The sequence below is a fragment of the Prosopis cineraria genome, unplaced genomic scaffold, assembly GCF_029017545.1.
Source record: "Prosopis cineraria cultivar Desert tree isolate PC_DT_omini unplaced genomic scaffold, ASM2901754v1 PC6, whole genome shotgun sequence".
NCBI classification, from domain to species: Eukaryota; Viridiplantae; Streptophyta; class Magnoliopsida; order Fabales; family Fabaceae; genus Prosopis; species Prosopis cineraria.
Window position 1 is genome coordinate 39,877,782 of NW_026555337.1, and position 19,495 is coordinate 39,897,276.

Here is a 19,495-nt window from a genome sequence, read left to right on the forward strand (position 1 = left end):
CCATAGCCTAGTGTAAAGCTCTCCAAAAGTTTGATGTGAACCTTAGATCGCGATTTGACACAATCTCTTTCAGTACCCCATACAATTGTACTATCTCTTGAACATAAACCTCCACAAATCTCTCTAAGGTATAATCTGCTTGAATGGCTAGGAAGTGAGCTGAATTAGTCAGTCTATCCACAATCACCCATATAGCATCATGACTAGCCTGAATACGAGGCAATCCCATTATAAAGTCCATAGACACGTTGTCCCATTTCTACATTGGGATTTCTAAAGGTTGTAACAATCCAGGTGGTTTCTGATGTTCTATCTTGACTTTCTGACATGTCAAACACCTAGAAATGAACTTAGTCACATCTTGCTTCATTCCGGGCCACCACCACCGCTTCTTCATATCTTGGTACGTCTTAGTAGCACCAGGGTGGATTGTTAGCTTACTCCTGTGAGCTTCTGTTAGGATAGTCTCTCTAATCTCCTTAAGAACACACATACTATTGTATACAACACAAAACTATCATCACTGACGCCAAAAGCCGTCGTTCAGTTTTCCTCAATGTCCTCTCTGATTTCCAACAAGTACTCATCTTTTAATTGTGCTTTTCTTAGCTCTTTCCAAAACTCACTTGTAATCACCGTGACATTCAAGTTGTATGACACAAAATTAGGAACATTCTTGTGCTCATTAAAGAAATCCTCTAACATCTTGTGCTCTTGCATCATCAAGAATGCTGCGTGTAGCGTCTTCCAGCTCAATGCGTCAGCTACTACATTAGCCTTGCCAGGATGGTACTTCAATTCAAAATTGTGGTCTTTCAAGAACTCCATCCATCTCTACTGTCTCATATTCAGCTCTTTTTGATCAATTGGATATTTGAGGCTTTTATGGTCACTGTATACCTCAAATTGCGCACCGTAAAGGTAATGTCTCCATATTTTAATTGTAGACACCACTGTCGCAAGCTCAAGATCATGGGTAGGATAGTTCTCCTTATGTGGTCTCAACTATCTCGAAGTATATGCCACAACTCTATCATCTTGCATTAGAACACATACAAGACCCTTAAGTGAAATGTCTATATACACCACAAATGGCGATTTTGAATCTAGAATAGTTAACACAGGTGCAGTCATCAATCTCTGCTTCAGCTCTTGAAAAGCCTCTTCACACTTATCAGTCCATATGAAAGGATGATCTTTCTTAGTCAATTTGGTCAAAGAAGATGTCATCTGAGAAAATCCCTGAATGAATCTTCTATAGTATCCTGCTAGACCCAAGAAACTTCAGATTTCAGTCACAGAAGTCAGTCTTTCCCATTATAGTACCACATTCACCTTATAAGGATCAACTGTAATACCTTTAGCCAACACTACGTGACCTAAGAACTTCACCTCCCGTAACCAAAATTTACATTTGCTTAACTTCGCATAAAGCTTCTTCTCTTTCAGAATTTGCAATACAATCCACAAATGCTTAGCATGTTCTTCCTCATCAACCAAATATATTAAGATGTCATCAATGAAGATCAATACAAACTTGTCCAAGTAGGGCCTAAAGATTCAGTTCATGTAATCCATAAAGATTAGAGGTGCATTAGTCAGTGAGAAGGGCATAACAAGAAACTCATAGTGCTTATATCTCGTTCTGAATACAGTCTTCAGCACATCATCCATTTTCACTATCAACTGGTGATAGCTGAATCCCAAGTTGATCTTAGAGAATACTACTGCTCCAGCCAATTAATCTAACAAGTCATTGATTTAGGGTAACGGATACTTATTCTTAACTGTCACCTTGTTCAACTGTCAGTAGTCTATACACAATCTCATACTATCATCTTTCTTCCTGACAAACAAAACAGGGGAACCCTAAGGTGAAACACTAGGTCTAATCAACCCCTTCTCTAATAACTCCTCTAACTGCTTCTTAAGTTCATTTAATTCTATTAGAGCCATTCGATACAGAACCTTCGAGATTGGCTCGGTATTAGGTACCAAGTCGATTGAGAATTCAATCTCTCTCTCTAGTGGCAATCCTGACACTTTGTTTGCAATCACCTTAGGAAACTCATTGACAACTCTAATCTTATCTATTACTCCATCATACATTTTGTGTACTGAACAGAACACCATAAAGGCTTGACATGCCTCTTTCACCAACTTCTCTCCTTGTACCGCTGATAAGAACTTAGGGATCTTCGGAGTAGTAATAGGTACAGACGGTGTAGTCTTATCATTCGTTGTAGCTTCCGTGTACATCAGTAATGAAATTGTCTTTCTATTATAATCTAACGTCGCTTCATTAGCGGACAACCAATCCATGCCAATTATCACATCAATTCCCAATATGGGCAAAAAAGTTAGATCAATACTTGTGACTATTTCACCAAATTTCAACTCTACTTTCAAGCAAGCCCAACTGGTTCGCACTGAAGCACCAACCAGTATAAACACATTCATCAAGAAAGGCATTTCAACAACATGCAAGCTTAGTCTTTTTGCACACTCATCAGAAACAAGTGAATGAGTGGCACTAAAATTAAACAAAGCAGAAATTTGTTGACTGCTTAAAGAAATCATACCTCAGATAAGCTTCAAGTAAGCTTCAGCCTCTTCTCTCATCATAGCAAACACACGACCAAGAATAACAAACATCTGATCAATGTGAAGAGCATTCTTTGGGCAATACCGAGCGATGTGTCCAACCTTGTGACACTTGAAACATGTCTAATACTCTCCAACATAGTGGCTCCCACACTTGTTGCACTGTGGGGCTCTAATCGGTCTTGCTACCGTAGGAGCAGAATCCTATCTCAAAGCTTGAGTCTGCCCACCCATACTCCTGAGGGCATTACTCATCATCTGAGAACCTCTAGCATGTGAACACCTCTGAAAACTTCTCTTCTTACTATCACTGCTACCCAATCTAGATAATCTAGAACTATATCCAGCTGTCTTGCCAACACCTCCAGTAGGACCTGTATATATAGAGAAACGGCCCCTACCATCTCTCCTCTGGCTGTCCTTAGCCTCATGACCTTATCTAGCCACTGCTCTCAACTTGCTACACATGTCACTGTAAGTGACAATATCAAAGGGTGCTAATTGCTATCTGTAATCAGGCCGCATCTTCTCAAGTAACTGCTTAGCTTCTAGTACTCATCATCATGATTCCTCAAGTAAGTCAAGTATTTAGATAACTCATTGAACTTAGTTATAAATTCTTCTTCGTTCATGTTCCCTTACTGAAGCCAATGGAACTCAGCCTCTTTCTCAGCTCTGAAAGAGGCAGGAAAATAATAGGAGAAGAATCTCCTCTTGAACTCACTCTATGTCAATTGAGACCTATCCACCGACCTCACACTCTCCTACCACTACTTGGCAGCATCCTTAAGCAGGAATGTAGTAAGTAATACTTACTGCTCAGACGTACAGGTCATAACAAAAAAGATCATCTCCAACCGATCTATCTACTTCTCAGCTGCTCTATTCTCCATGGAACCCTCAAATGATGGAGGATTCAACTTTATCAACTTCTTCAAGGCTAAATCAATAGAGCTCTCTTGCTCTAATCCTCTAGGCCTTACTAGTTCAGGCCTTTATGGTCTACTCTCTTCATAATACTCCTCCTCTTGTTGATCAAGTATTTCCCTCTCTAATCTTACTTCACCACGACTGCCAACTCTTTCTACAATCTTGGTTGACTCTTTCGATCTTTTCTTTAAAATCTCATCATGCTCATCTATTCTCTGTTCAATCCTTTCTATCATGCTTTTTAACTCAAATAATATATTCTCATTGCCTGTTGTAGCTCTCGATTACTCTCTGGCTTGTCTTGAGCTTTGTTCCATCTCAACATAATCACTAGGGACAATGTTCTCCTCTTATACCAAGACTTCCCACACTTATCTTGATACATTTGCTGGAATGTTGGCGGCAGTATTTCTTGTTTGCACCATTCTCCCCTCCTAAAGATGGAAGTTATCCCATAAAAGAAAAATAATTAACACTAGCTTAAAAGGGAAAAGAATATGTGTATAATGTTAATTGCCAACTTTCTATATGTAAATGCACCATTCACAAGCAAGCTCACACCGAATTCACAAATCACGATCCAGTTCCAAGAACCAAAGAAATTGATGCCAAACTATAACCTCCCTGAGGTTAAACCACAATTAATTCTAAATCATGGTAATCTAGGGCTTAACCCTCAAAGAATTACCAAACTGTGAGGTTTTATAAAAGGAATTTCTAAAAAACTTTCAAGGGAATCCCAATCTCAATACTTCAAATCTCAAACATGCTTTAATAATTCCAAATCAGAGTTTTGAAAACAAAGCATAAGCTTAGAAATCAATTGGGACCCAAATAATGAGTTTTAAATCTCAAAAACAAATTCTGTATAGAAAATGACACTTGTGCTGCGGCGCATTGCATGAAATTTGACATATAAGTGCTGTCATTTGAGGAGGAGAACCAGTCGAATATAAGAAGAGCGAATGAGAAGAGAGAGTAATGGTCAAGAGAGGAGGAGGACTAGTCAATTAAGAGCAGTGAATCAGTCGAATAAGCAGCGAATTAGAAAGGAGTTTAGCAACACAAAGGAAGGTGAGGACTAAGGATGACTTATATAACGCATCTAAGGTCCATCTAAAGAATAAAATAAAAAAGAAGAAAATGGTTGCCTAACAAAGTAAAAAAAAAATTGATACTATAAATTTGAGTACTACAACGTACTATATTCCTTACCTTTTTTATTATATCATATAAAAAATTAATAAATATAAATTAATAAATTAATAAATATAAATTAATAAATTAATAAATCAGATGTGTAGGGTAGATCCTACGTGAGCTAAAAACTATAAATTAAGTTATGCGAGACAAGCCAAAACCGCCCCACATATAATTAAGCCTATTTTATTTAACTCCAAGTTATGTCACACATGTTTTTTTTTTTCAATTCTATTCGAAACAATGGCACATACATGACTTTAAAAATATTATTTACAATTAATCATATTAAATTTTAGAAAAAGACAATGCTATATAATTAGAATTAAAATTTTTAGGATTTAATTTTTTTCTATACTCATAGACATTTATTAGTATTTAATTTTTAATAATTATTTTAAATATTTTTCAACACTCATCTTTCATCATGCTCCATCTGCTAATTTCTATTTCTAAAAATTGTCCAGATAGATTAAGTAACTTGTCAAATTTAATATAAAAAATTATTTTGTTATATTTTTTTCATTTCATTTCATCATGGTACACATTCATTTTCCCATGACTTATATAAATGAAAATGTATTAATTTTTTCCCTACCTTTGTCCTTTTATTTCAAGCCTTGTCACACATTTTTCCATAAAAACATATAATTTTACTATTGTATCATCCAGTAATAGGAATATTAATTACTAAAATAGTACTTTTTCATAGGCTATTCTTTATTATGTATCCAGGAATGGAAGCAAAAGAATTATATTTTTAAGTTACAAATTAGGATGAATATGTACTCATATTATTGGTTTTCCTCTTGCATCATAGCAAAGAAATAGGATTTGAATATTTACTAACTAAACTAATTTTTATTTATGTAATTATGTGTTTTTTCTATCTTCTTTTCCATGATGAGAAATTGTAAAATAACAAAAAGCAAGAAAAGGTAAAATTGTACTCAACATAATTAGAATAATATATCTGCCATGTAGACTCGACACTTACGATGTAGGTTGCTATCAATAATAAAACAAGCTTTTATAACAACTATTATGTTTTATCATATATTACTTAAAAAAAATTTATACATTTCTCAGTAGAGCCAGGCAAACGGGTTCAACCAATGGGCCAGCCCGTTAGCCCACCATTTTTTACTGTTTAGGTTGGCAAAATGAGCCCGTTATGAAAAATAGGTTAGGCTAGCTCAACCCATCAAATTGTGCGAGCTAAACAGGCTAGCCCACAAACCCGTTGATATTAATATTTTTTTTAAAATCTTTGACACAGAGTCTATGTCTGGTCAGTTGGACTTTGGAGGCATGCATGGATCAACGATGCACAATCCAGTCCACATAAGCCCAGTCCAAACTTCCAGACCCAGTCCACACAGACACAAGCCACAGTTGACAGTACGGACGAGGAGACTCACGAGTCACAACCCAATCTCAATCTGAAAGAAAAGAAACATTGCAGTACCGCACATGCCACACCATACGCAGACAGCAGCAGACACACTCAGAGTCTCAGACTTAGCCGTAGAGTCGCTCAAACACGAAGTCACGAACCCTAGTGCCTTGAACTCACTCAGCTAATTAGCTCTATCGCTCTTCTCTGATCTCTACTGTCTTCTTGTCTTTGGCTTCGCCTCATCGGCTTGTCACCCTTCGGTCAAGGCTTGCAGAACTGCCCTTCGCTCTTCTCTCATTCTTTGCTGAATAGTGAACAGAATTTGAAATCGCTTCAACCTTCAGTCGAAAAAAGTCAATTCTCCACTCGCCTCGTCGCCCTTCGATCACGTCTTCAGGGACTAGTTCTGCCAACTTAGTCTCCTCTTTGTCTCCTCTTCCTTCCTTTCTCACACTTGCAGTCTCGCACTTAAGACTCAGCCACTCAGGTAAGCCATTCCTCTATAGACTGTACCTATATTGCTTAATGCTTATGATTTTGTTCCTTAGTTCCATTTGTTTTCTTTAATTACTGAACCATAGATGATATATATGACTGGTTATAGTTGATCATTTCTGATTTATATAAATTATATTTTTGTAGATAAAATGTCTGCTGCTTCTCAAAGGATTGATTCTCTAGATGATGAGTTAGATCTAGATGAGTCTAAAACTGATAATGAGTTAGAGTTAGGAAATACAAGTGTTGTTAATGTTGCTGGTGCTAACACTGATGATGGAGAAAGAGAGGGATGTGGTGACACTCGTGAGAAAAAACAAGAAAAAAAGAAGATAAAACAAGAAAGATCTGTTGTTTAGAAATCTTTTACTAAAGTAGTTGTTAATGGAATACCAAAAGCAAAATGTCATGGTTATGGAATGTTGTACAAAATAGATAGTAGATCACATGGGACTTCTACTCTTCGCCGTCATGTTCAAACCTATCAACCTCTTACAAAATATCATGATGTTGGTGTAATGATGTTAAATCATGAAAGAAAGCTTGTTTCTAGAAAAATTGATCTTGGAGTTTTAAGAGAGATGCTTGCTATGGCTATTATTGAGAATGACCTTCCTTATTCTTAGGTTGAATACAAATGGGTGAGGAAAATACAACAGTATTTAAATCCCGATACTACTCCTTCTAAAAAAACTGTTGTTTCAGATGTCAGGAAATTGTATGTCAATCAAAAAAGAATTTTGAAGCAAGAAATGCTAAAAAGTCCTGGTAGGATATGTTTAACATCTGATTGTTGGACAACAATAACTTCACAAGGATACATATGTTTAACTGCTCATTTTGTTAATGACAAGTGAAGGCTAAATAGTAAAATACTTGCTTTTTGTAAAATAGAGCCAACCATACTTTGGGGTGGAATTAGCTAGAAAAGTGCATGAATGTTTAATAGAGTGGGAAATTGATAAAAAAGTGTTCTCTATTACACTAGATAATGCTTCAGCAAATGACAACATGCAAGAAATATTGAGAGAGAGGTTGAGTTGGCAAAATAGGTTGGTATGCAATGGAGAATTTTTTCATGTGAGATGTTGTGCCCACATTTTAAATTTAATAGTTCAGAAGGGTTTGAAGGTGGCAAGTTCTACATTGCAAAAGATCAAGAAGAGTATTAAATATGTTAAACAATCAGAGATGAGGACAATTACTTTCAAGAGGTGTTTGAGCAAGTTGGGGGTGTTGACACATCAATTGGCTTAAGAACAGATTGTCCCACTAAATGGAATTCAACATATGCAATGTTGAAAAGTGCGATTAAATATCGACGGGCTTTGAATAGCTTTTCTATAACTGATAAAAATTATAAGTTTAGTCCTTCTAGTGAAAAATGGAGGAGAGCGGAGGAGATATGTACTTTATTGGAGCCTTTTGATGTGATTACTAACTTGATTTCAGGGGCATCTTATCCAACCTCAAACATCTATTTCATGCAAATAGCAAGAATTGAAATCTTATTGAATGAACACATGATGAGTGATGACCCCATACTTTAAGAAATGGCAAGCAAAATGAAGATAAATTTCACAAGTATTGGAGTGATTATAGTATGATTCTTGCACTTGGGACTGTTCTTGATCCATGAATGAAATTTAAAGTGTTTGAACATTATTATCCTTTGATTGATCCTTTGCATGGCCATGCAAAGATTGAAACTATCAAGCACAAGTTGATTTATATAATTGATCAATACAAAATAGTGAGTGATGCACCACAATCATCTCCAACTACTCAATCATCTCTAGGTCCAGGGTCATCAACATCAACTCATCAATCATCTATGAGTCCACATAACACTGTGGAGAAAAGGAAGGATGAAAAAAAAAAGCATTATCTCAAGCTTATGGTGTAAGTTTTTTAATTTCATCTATCTATTTTTAGCACTTTATTTTAATTGATAATTTATCAACACTTATTTCAATTCAATATAGGATTTTCTTAGAGTGAAGATTCATGATGCTTCTGCCATTACAAAGTCTGAATTAGATTATTATTTAGAAGAAGCAACTCTTGATCTTAATGCATTTTTGGAAATAAATGTTTGGATTATTGAAAGAATAATCAACATGGGTTTCCAATTCTTTCAAAAATTGCATGTGATGTCTTGAGCATTCCGATTACTACAGTAGCTAACAATTAAAGCCAAGATAGGATATGGAAACAAGAAAGTGATCTAAATAGAAAATGCCACAGCCCTTGATTTTACATAAAGGAAAGAAGAAAACAAAAGTGAGAGGACGACAAAGTGGCAGTGTCCTTCAATAGTTCCAAGACCTATGCCTTCCCTTTCCTTAGATCTCCTTTCCTTTCTTTTTCTCTACATCGTATTGGCATCTACGCGACACATCTACAACCACCCCCACTCCCTCACATGACCTCTCACTCTAATTTAACTGCATGATGCTACTATCATATCTAATTTAATTCGTCCATATATTTTAACCATTTTAAACAGATATTAAATTGATAAAAATGAGAATGAGATGAAGATGTGAGTGGAGTGGAAGGTTATAGAAAGGAAAGTGCATGGAGTCAAACCAAAAAGAGGGAGCGTATATGCAAAACATTAAATATTAAGACGAGGTGGGGAGGGAAAGTAGTAGATTAAAAGAGAATAATATGAGGGGAATAAAAAATTAAAAAAAAAGAGTAGAGTACGATGTGAATAAGGAAGTGGAAAGAGGACGGGTGCCACACCTGCATTTGCCTGTTGACTATGTAGCAGCCAGACTTCATGTTGTCTTCATGTGATGTTTTGGCACTCTTTTCCCTTGTTCCCCACCCTTTTATTTCCTCCCATGCTCTCCCACTCTTCTTGTATGTTGCTATTACACTTTGTAATTACTCATGCAATGTGTCGGCAAAAAATAAAAAAAAATTTAAACCAATGCAATGATCTTGGCCTTGTAATTGTAACTTAAGGTATTCTCCTTTCATTTCACTCCTTAAAAACATGTACTATTAAAATTCATTTCATTTTACTCCACCTCTTCTTCACTTTTCTACCTCTTCTTCACTATTGCAATAACCTTCCTCATTATGTGCACATATGAGGTTCTTAAAAAAAAATTAGCGAAAATATGAAAAACTAAAGTGTTGAAAAGTTGAATCATGTTCCCTTTGTTTAAATAGATGAAATATTTTTAACTAAATTTTATTTTCTAATAAATAAATAAATAAGATATCTTTTAACTAAGGTCATCTTTTTATATTTACCTTTATTTAATAAAAAATTTTATTTCAAAATAAATATAAATTATACTTTAAAATATTAAAAATGTCTTACATTTTTTAACATTCAACCTCAAAAAAATATCTTACATTTTTAACAGAAAGAGTGGAGTATGTTAGAGAATAATTTTTAAATATTTTGAATTTATTTATTAATTTATATCATGTAGGCTTTTATGGTAGAGAGAACATTATAAATTTGAAATCACTAAATGGAGTTGGACGGTTCTTATATTTTACAAAATTATTATTGAAATTTGAATAGTTAAATTAATTTCAGATGGTATTTGTATTAATAGATTTGGATTTTACATTTAAAATCTAACACTTAAATATTTAATTTTTTTTGGTTTTGATAATGAAAAAATAAAGGAAGAAGAGATGCAGGTATGAAATGTATATCAGGTTTTTATATTTTAAATAATTAATCAAATTAAATTAAATTGTGATAATATATACAATTACAATTTCGACTTTGATAGTTACATATGATATTATTTCTATGATACCATTAACATACACTTTATTTTAGTATTGAAGACTTCTTTGAAGAATTTATAGAAAATATAACCATTGGTTGGTTGACGTATAAAACGTATAAAACTTTCTGTCGATCAAAATAAAATAAAATACTTGTCTTGTCTATATGCCTATGTTATAACAGTATGCCTATATTATAACAGTATGTCTATGCTATAAGGAAGGATTCAATATTCTAATCCTTGTAGGCCCGCAGCTACTGCAACATGCTTCAAGAATTGTGCCCTATTACATACTCTTTATTCAAAATTTTAAAAGTATCCTCTACCACCTATCACCTTACACTTGTCTTGACTTTTTGTTTTTTCGGATGGTCTTCGATACATCTTTAATATCAATTGACCCTTCTCACAACGTGAAAAGAATTCTCTAAAAATGAACCCCCACCTAAACATAACCACTCAACATCCCACCAAGCATGGGTAAATATTTTGTCAAAACACTTCGCTTCATTTTCCTTTCAGTATAAGTCTATGGAAGGTAGAAACTTACAAGTGCTTATATTAATATTATAATTAACAATAATAACAAATATTATAATTAGTAATCTCATCCTATCAAATCAAAACAATAATTAAATAACAAGTAAGATTGAACATGAAAAAACATACTCCCTCTATTAAAAAATATAATACATTTTTAATCGAAACTCACCTCTTAATAAAGTAATTACCTAATTTTCAGCTAACTTAATTTACTTATTCTATTTCACACAAACGCATTAATATAACGTTTGTTGTTAGATTGAATCCTTTTTTAATAAACAAGGAAAAAAGTGGAGGCTTTTTGGTAAATTACTACTGTCCAGTCACTGTTCATGCAAGCATTCCAAATTAATGCAGGTATAGATTGTATAGGTATGGATTGTTTAGTGAGAGGTCATGTTTTTTAGGCCAACCAATAAGAGGTGACATTACATTGATGTTAAGATGATTTTACAGACGCCTGTGCCATGTTAATATATTATTATCGTTTAAATATTAAAATCATGCAACAAAATAACTATCAAATTAAACACTTCGTGCCCGATTATAAAATAATTTAAAATGAGATAATATCATAATACATACTAATAAAACAAAATAAACAACAAATATCTATATATAAATACTGTGTGGGGGGGGGGTGTGGGGTTGCATATATAGCATTATAGGAAACGTGTAGCATTTCCCATTGCTCCTTCTGCTAAAAAGATTTTTTTTTTTTTTTGGTGAATTGCTAAAAAGACTTTTATTCCTTCTGAACCAACATGTATACGTATCTACACACACATAATTCAGGCGTCGAGCTTAGGGCCTGTTTAATTTCTATTTCATTTTTTATTTTTAAAAATTGTAATTTTATAATATGGTTTTTAGAATTTTTTTTCAAAATAAACTAAAATAAAATTTATTAGTTATGTTACTTTACAAACAGTTTTAAATTAAAAATAGGCTGACTTAAGAGCAGTAGATGATAATAATTTATAATAGAAATTGATAAAATAATTATACTTATTAACAATGTATTAAAAAAAATATTTTTTGTTATTAAAAATAAAAAATAAAAACAGTACATGAGAGTGAGATGCAAAAGGAGATAGTAGAACTTCCAAAAGAAAGAAAGTTATGAGATGTAAATGGATATTTAACCCTAAATATGATGCTATTGGTAATTTAGATAGGTTAAAGGCACAATTGGTGGTGAGGGTCTCAAACATATAGTTTGGACTATAAAGAGACATTTGCTCCCGTGGCCAAATTGAATACAATTAGAATTTTGATTTCTGTAGTTGTAAATCTAGATTGGCCCTTGCATCAACTAGACATTAAAAATGCTTTCTTGAATGGGGATCTTAAGGAAGAAGTCTTTATGACATTACCCCCAGGCTTTGAGGCAAGGTGAACAAATCAGGTGTGAAAGATGAAAAAATTGTTGTATGGTTTAAAACAATCACCCCAGGCTTGGTCTGACAGATTTTCTAAAGTTTTGAGGGCAGAAAGGTACACACAAGGGGTTGTCTAATCATACTATGTTTTGTGAAGATAGAAAGTGGAAAAAAGTGTATCCTCATAGTATATGTTGATGACATAATTGTCCCCGGTGATCACGAGGAGGAAGTTAAAAGAATAAGATGGCTCTTAGAAAGAATTTGAAGTAAAGACCTTGGGAATTTGAAGTACTTTCTGGGTATGGAGGTTGCAAGGTCACAGAAAGGGATCAATGTGTCCCAAAGGAAATACATCATTGATTTGCTTCCTGAGACAAGTACGTTAGGGTGGTAGACCTACAAACACACTTGTCGTGGTTAAGAAAAGGGGAAGAAACCGAGAAAGAGAACGAAGATGAGTGTGATTTGAAGAAGATGACTGTGAAAAGGAAGAAGAGAAGAATGAGTCAGTGGACAAAGATAGATACCAAAGTTTAGTTGGGAAATAATCTATCTCTCTCACACTTGGCCAGATATAGCTTTGCGGTAAGCATTGCAAGTCATATATGTGCGACCCTATGGAGAGGCACACGAAAGCAGTATATAAAATCTTGAGATACTTGAAAGGAACACCTGAAAAAGGGTTGTTATTCAAAAACAAAACCTACAATCCATATAAATTTATCCAGATGCAGACTGGGGAGGAACATACAAGGATAAGAGGTCAATGTCAGGATATTGTTCCTTGTATGGGGAAATTTAGTCTCATGGAAAAGTCAAAAGCAAAGAGTAATCTCTAGGAGTAGCGCTAAATCAAAATTAAGGGCTTTGGCTCAAGGCATTTTAGAGGTATTATGGGTAAAAACGAGTCATGGATGAGATACATGTCAGAGTTGATCCTTCATTAAAGCTCTATTATGATAACAAAGCTGCGGTAAGTATGGCGCTAATTTCTGTCCAACATGAAAGGTCTAAACATGTGAAATTGACAGACACTTCATTAGGGAAAAAGTTGAAGGATCATGTGCCTCATCTGTCTACCAACTAGACTCCAAGCTGCAAATGTACTCACCAAGGGATTACACAAACTAGTGTTTGATAATTGTATTAGCAAGTTGGACATGATTAGCATCGATCCAACTTGAGGGGGAGTATGGTTAGAAATAATGATTATTTAATGTAATATATGTTATTATTAGGAGAGATATTGGGTAGTTAAAATAGAGGGATTTACGCGATTCATTCCCTAATATTCTCCTCTGATTCTGTCACCTTTATTCTCGGAGATTTGATTATTCTTGCTCATGTATATATTGTTGTACATACCTTCTGCTCAATACACAAGTATTATTCGGCTCAATAACTACAGCTTGGATGACACAATCATGTCACAACATGAAATTTTCGAAGTGTGACCAGCTGGAATACAAGGAAACTCATTCTATAAGCTTGAACTCATATAACACCTAGCACTTTAATTACAAATTTATCATACTATATTGATTTATATTAATAAGCATATGCTAATAGGAACAAATATTCAATCGTAGAAATTCATCAAAAATTTCAGCAAAATACCTATAAATTAAACTTCCCAAAACCTCTACAACCTACCAAGAAAAATATTCAGACAACATACAAAACTCTGCTTCACAAGAGTGTATGTGTGTGTGTATAAAAGCTAAAATACTTAAAACCAAAGATCTGCCTATAGGATACGTGGAGTGACTTTAGGGAAAAAACCAAAATACTATAAATATTTACATTAATTAACAAGGTAATCAAAAGTAACAAAATACTTCTTGTCCCAAGGAGTCCTATAAGGTCTACTAAAAGGTAGGTTTGCTTTTACTATCTGAATGCCAAAATTTCTTCTTCCCGTATATAATGTCCCCAAATAGTAATAATAATAATAATAATAAATGATAATCATGAACATATAAATTGAAAATAATGACTAATCTAATTATCAATGGTATTGGAAAGATAGCAATGCAATTTATTTTCAATAATTAACAAATTAGTAAATAAACAATGGAGAATCATAACCACTAAAATAAGAATATATCTTTTGAAAATTTATTTTAAAAAAAACACAGTTCATCTTTTTGAAAGTGAAAAGCTAAAATGTAACTTAGAAAACCTATTTTCTACTAGGACTTGAACAGAATAAATAACAAGCATAGTTACAAAGTCCACGAGAGTAAATAACATCCAACGTGGCAAGAAGTCACGAACAATAAATGCAAGTATAAAACTCAAGAATAAACAAGCGTGAAATTATATCCACCAAACTACATCCTTTATTTTACGTGTATTGGCCAACATATGGGACTAGCCCTCCTATGCACCCTACTAGCTAGGTATATCATGGTACGTCAAAGCTAATAAAAGTATCATTGGCAACCAATGATCTGAATCTAGTCCTACAAACATTTATGGCATGCATGTAATCTAAAAGTCTTTATAGTTCAAACTATTATTTTATTTGTAAGGTATAAATAATCTTTTCAAAGTGATTTGTCCAATCCAATGCACATATAATACTACTAGGAAATTAAAATACCATAAGAAAAACAACACAAATCAATCGTATTATGAATAAACTATTTCATACTCTAAATGAACTTAACCATAAAGGTAGAGTAAGAAAATCTTCTCAAAATGAAGACAATGAGGTAAGTGGAAATCCATCATTTTCATTTATTGAGAAACGTTATCCACTTACCTAATATGCCACCAAATTCTGAAATTTCCCCCTTCCAACTTTAACTAACCAGTTCCTCTTCTCCTAGGGACCTATCAAATATAATAAAGTTTCAATAGACTTTCCATAGCTTTAAATACACTCTTTCCCAGAGTTATCACCATCTTCTATATCTCAAAGTTTCTCTATTTGATTGCAGCTAGAAATAATTACCCAAATGGAATATGATTCCCTCTTAGCTCTTTTGACAAACATCTTGTATGCACAATTTTAAAATCACCCAATTAAGTTTTGAACTTTCAATATCTTATCCAATAATTTTCAATCACCAATATTTAAATAACTATATCCCTACACGCACAGCAACTAAATCAAAAGGAAGGGGAAAAAAATAATTCAGCATCTACCCTAAACTCAAAACCCACTCAGAACCGACACAAGGGGAGAGGTTCAAGATTGGACTCACCAAGAAGCAAAAGACGAGAGGGATAAAGGCTTCGAAATTCCCTCCCTCACCCAAATCAGTGACGACGCCAAACAAGAGAAGGAAAACGGAGAAGTACGCGCAACACGGAAAGAAGAAGAGGAACCCAGCGATGCGTTTAGAATTTGCAGCAGCAGCGATGGAGGAAGCTGCTTACGCCCCCCCCCCCCCCGGCGACAAGTTAAAGGACGGAGGAGGAAGATCGACGGAAGAATGGACGGAGCTTCTCAGTCTCTCCCCGCTCTAAAAACAATCCTGCTGCTCAAATAGCAATTAGGGCATTTCAGTAATTTAAACGGCTGAATAGACAAAAATGTGTCTTTTAGACAAAGATCCAATAATACAATTTAATAATCTATTATATAATATAGATAAAAAAATTAGAATATATTTTAATAACTTATCATAAAATTTAATTTTACTTTAATTAATATTAATTAAATATTATTATTTATTTAATTCAGACTTTTTTCTCTCCTTTTTTAACCTTGAAATTCCCAAATTATTACATATTAAGTCTTTTTTAATGGATTGTTACCTTAATTCTATCATAGTAAATGTCTAATTTCTTCAATAAAATTTATACTCTCCCTCATTTAAAAATATAATATGTTTTAAAAAAGTAAATGTTAAAAAATATACAGATATTTTTAATCTTTTAAATGTAATTATTTTTTTTAAATACTTCTATTGATAAATAACTTACATTTATTATAAAATATTTAATAAGAATATATATAAAAAAATAGAGTTAATTTAAAAATAAATAACTATTTAATTAGAAGTGAAATTCAGTTAAAATATTTTTATATTTTTTTAATAAAAAAAGTAATATTTACTAGCCCGAAGTTTAATATTTTTATATGACTATCTTCTCATTAGCTTGAAGTTTAATTTCTTTACTAAATTATAATATATCATATTTGAATATTATATTGCTTGATAATTTGTAACATGTGATATGGTATGGGCTTTGTTTAAGCTCTTTTTATAAAATAATCACTCATTAAAAAAAAAATTTTGCAAAATTTTATAATATTTATCTAAACTTTTAAAAATAATCTGAATAAGGATTGATTTTGAATAGTTATTTAGAGTAAGTTTAAAAATAATAATTAGATGATGGATAATGTCATATATATAAAAATATTGAAATATATTATAAAATTTTAAAATAATTAAATGATAATTATTTTTTTAAAAAAAATACCCACAAGATATAATAAAATTCATAAGTCACTAAATAATAATTTTTTTATTATTATAATAAAAAAATATTTTTTAAATTTTTATAAAATTTATAAAAAATACTCCTTTCAAACTAATAATAAGGCATTTTCTAAAAATCTTGCTTAGTCCAAAATATAAAACATTGAACAATTTTTATAATTATTTTTTAACTATACCCCTACTTTATTTATTATTTTTCTAAAAAAAATCATGCATTGAAATTTTAATTATCATTATCAAAATACTTATATAAGGTATTTAATGGAGATAAAATTAGACAAGTGTAATATGTTTAAGAATTAAGTTTCAACTAATTATTTTTTTTTAAAATCATAAATTAATTATCAATGACCCATATTTTTGGTTTGGAAGGAGTAGTCCTTTTTATAAAACTATAAACGACTAGAGTTGAATCTAACAAAAGGGAATAATATCTCACAACTTAGCAAACTAGGATTTGAAATTTTTTTTAAAGAGATGCTCATATTTTGTATCTAATTATACTTTAAATAGGATTATCTTCAATAATCCAATAGCAGGATACATATGGGCAATAAAAAAAAATCTTCAAAGTATATAAAAATTACTTTTTTTGTTAAGTTCAAATAAACCTATTATATTTTTGTTATTGGCCTTTGGCAGCCGGGGGTGAGTTTAAAGTTTCAAATATAGGAATATTTATTAGGAACACTAGGAAGGGAGTATATTGTGATTAGGAACAATATAAATTTTATTAATTATTTATTAATACCCATAATAACCTTTCTCCCAAATGTTGAATTGATGATGAGTTCAAGACCTAATATCTGCCTCATGCCAAAGCCCAAACGTTGTCTCAATCTTGATGTTAATGAACTAGGCTGCACCTCAATCCAATCAACAATTGGATATTCTTGTAATCACATTAGGTGAAGGATTGCTTCTTCTTCTTTTTTTTTTGTTTCATTTTATAATCAATTTTAAAAATAAAATTCTCATTATGAAATAGTTTTTAATTTTTCTTAACATGAGTAATGGCTTTTTTCCATTGGTCAATAATAGGAATGAATTTTTATTATGTAATTTGCCTTGTAAGGATTCTAAATGCTCATATAAATTCACCTAAACTATTTAAGAATGATCTTCATTTAGAAATATTGATGTAATATCGGTTTGTTCTTGTAAGCTCTACCCCATTGGACAACATTAAAGTTTTCTTCCCATACTCAAAGCATGATTTTTTAATTATTTAAAAGATGTTTCTGCTTTTTTTTTAACAGTAAGGATGTTTCTATTTAATAAAGTTTCATAACTAATAATTAAAAGTAGATTGAAAAATATATAAAATTTGAAATATATTTAATTTACCCATTTCAAATTCTATATATTCCTATTAATTTACTTATCAATTGATGTGTACGATAAAATTCGGTCGTGGTGCAATTAGATGACTGAAAATAATATAAAAAAATTCAATAACAATTCAGCAATTGTTTTTTTTAATATATACTTTTTTCATTAAAAATGTAAGGTATTTTTTTAAAATTTTTTGTCTAAATCTTTTAAAAAGTTGAATGTTCAAAAATATAAGACATTTTTAATATTTTAAAATGTAATTAATGTGTTTTTTTTCAAAATATTATATAAATAAATTACTTTTTATTTATTTTAAATTAAATGCTTTATTAAATATGGGTAAATATGAAAAGTTAATGTTAGTTTAAAGATATAACTAAATGAGTATATATAATTAGGGAATACTTTGTACATCCTAATTTAATTTAGTGCTTGTTTGGGATTTTATTTAATTGACTTAAACTATAATTTGTAGGCTTAAAAGTTAGTTATGGATAACAAACTATGTTGGGTAAGAGTAGTTGACAAATCAAGGGAATATTTAAAACTATTTTTATTTTATTATTCTAAAAATTAGTATTTTTGTAAAGCATGTTTTGAGAATAAAAAAATAATAAAATATATATTTTTTTATTTTTTTATTCTTCAAAATAATATTTTAATTTTTTCTTTAAAACACTTTTTAAAAATACATTACTAAACAAATTTTTTTATCTTTTATTTTAGAAAATAAAAAATTATTTTTAAAACAGGTTGCCAAACAAGTTTTAACTTTTCTTCGCCAAAGTTAGACCAAAAGCTAAATTTTGAAACTTTTATACTAGTTAAATTAAAATCTAAGTTAACACATTTAATGCATTTTAAATTTATTGAATAAATTTTAATCTTTTCACACTTCCTTTTAAAATTTGATATTTTTTATTATTTATAATATATATATATATATATATTCTTTAAGTAAATCAAATTAAGTTTTTAAATATTTAGAAATATTTTCTATATTAATACATTAAATTTTTTATAATTATAATTATAATATTTTTTAAAATTTATCAAATCGCATATTTATACATGTGTGTATGGATGTGTGTGTGAGGGAGTGACATACATTTATATATGACAATATTTAAATATAAATCACGTCACAATAATTAAACCCAATTTAATTTGTAAAATGCAGTCTATGTAATTGTAAACTGTAGGAAGGAATCAGGCCTAAAAGAAAACTTGTAGGAATTTTTACTTACAGTTTGCTATTTCTGATTCCCTACTTTCTCTAGCTTCGATCACGGTCACCACTAAGGAAGCTTCAATAATTTCTTGGCCAGAAAAACAGGAAGCTTTATCCACTCTAAGCTTTCCACTTACTGAAGA

The 19,495-nt window shown here is 31.6% G+C and overlaps 1 long non-coding RNA gene across 1 annotated transcript in view; it reads right to left on the reverse strand.

Moving 5' to 3' along the window:
• Positions 1-15,799, reverse strand: part of LOC129313116 (uncharacterized) — a 29,146-nt gene extending 13,347 nt beyond the window's left edge. The window contains exons 1-2 of the long non-coding RNA XR_008593865.1: positions 15,539-15,799; positions 15,094-15,164 (exon numbers count right to left, since the gene is read on the reverse strand). This is a non-coding gene — a long non-coding RNA (uncharacterized LOC129313116). The remainder of the gene's footprint in view (positions 1-15,093; positions 15,165-15,538) is intronic.
• Positions 15,800-19,495: the final 3,696 nt, after the last annotated feature.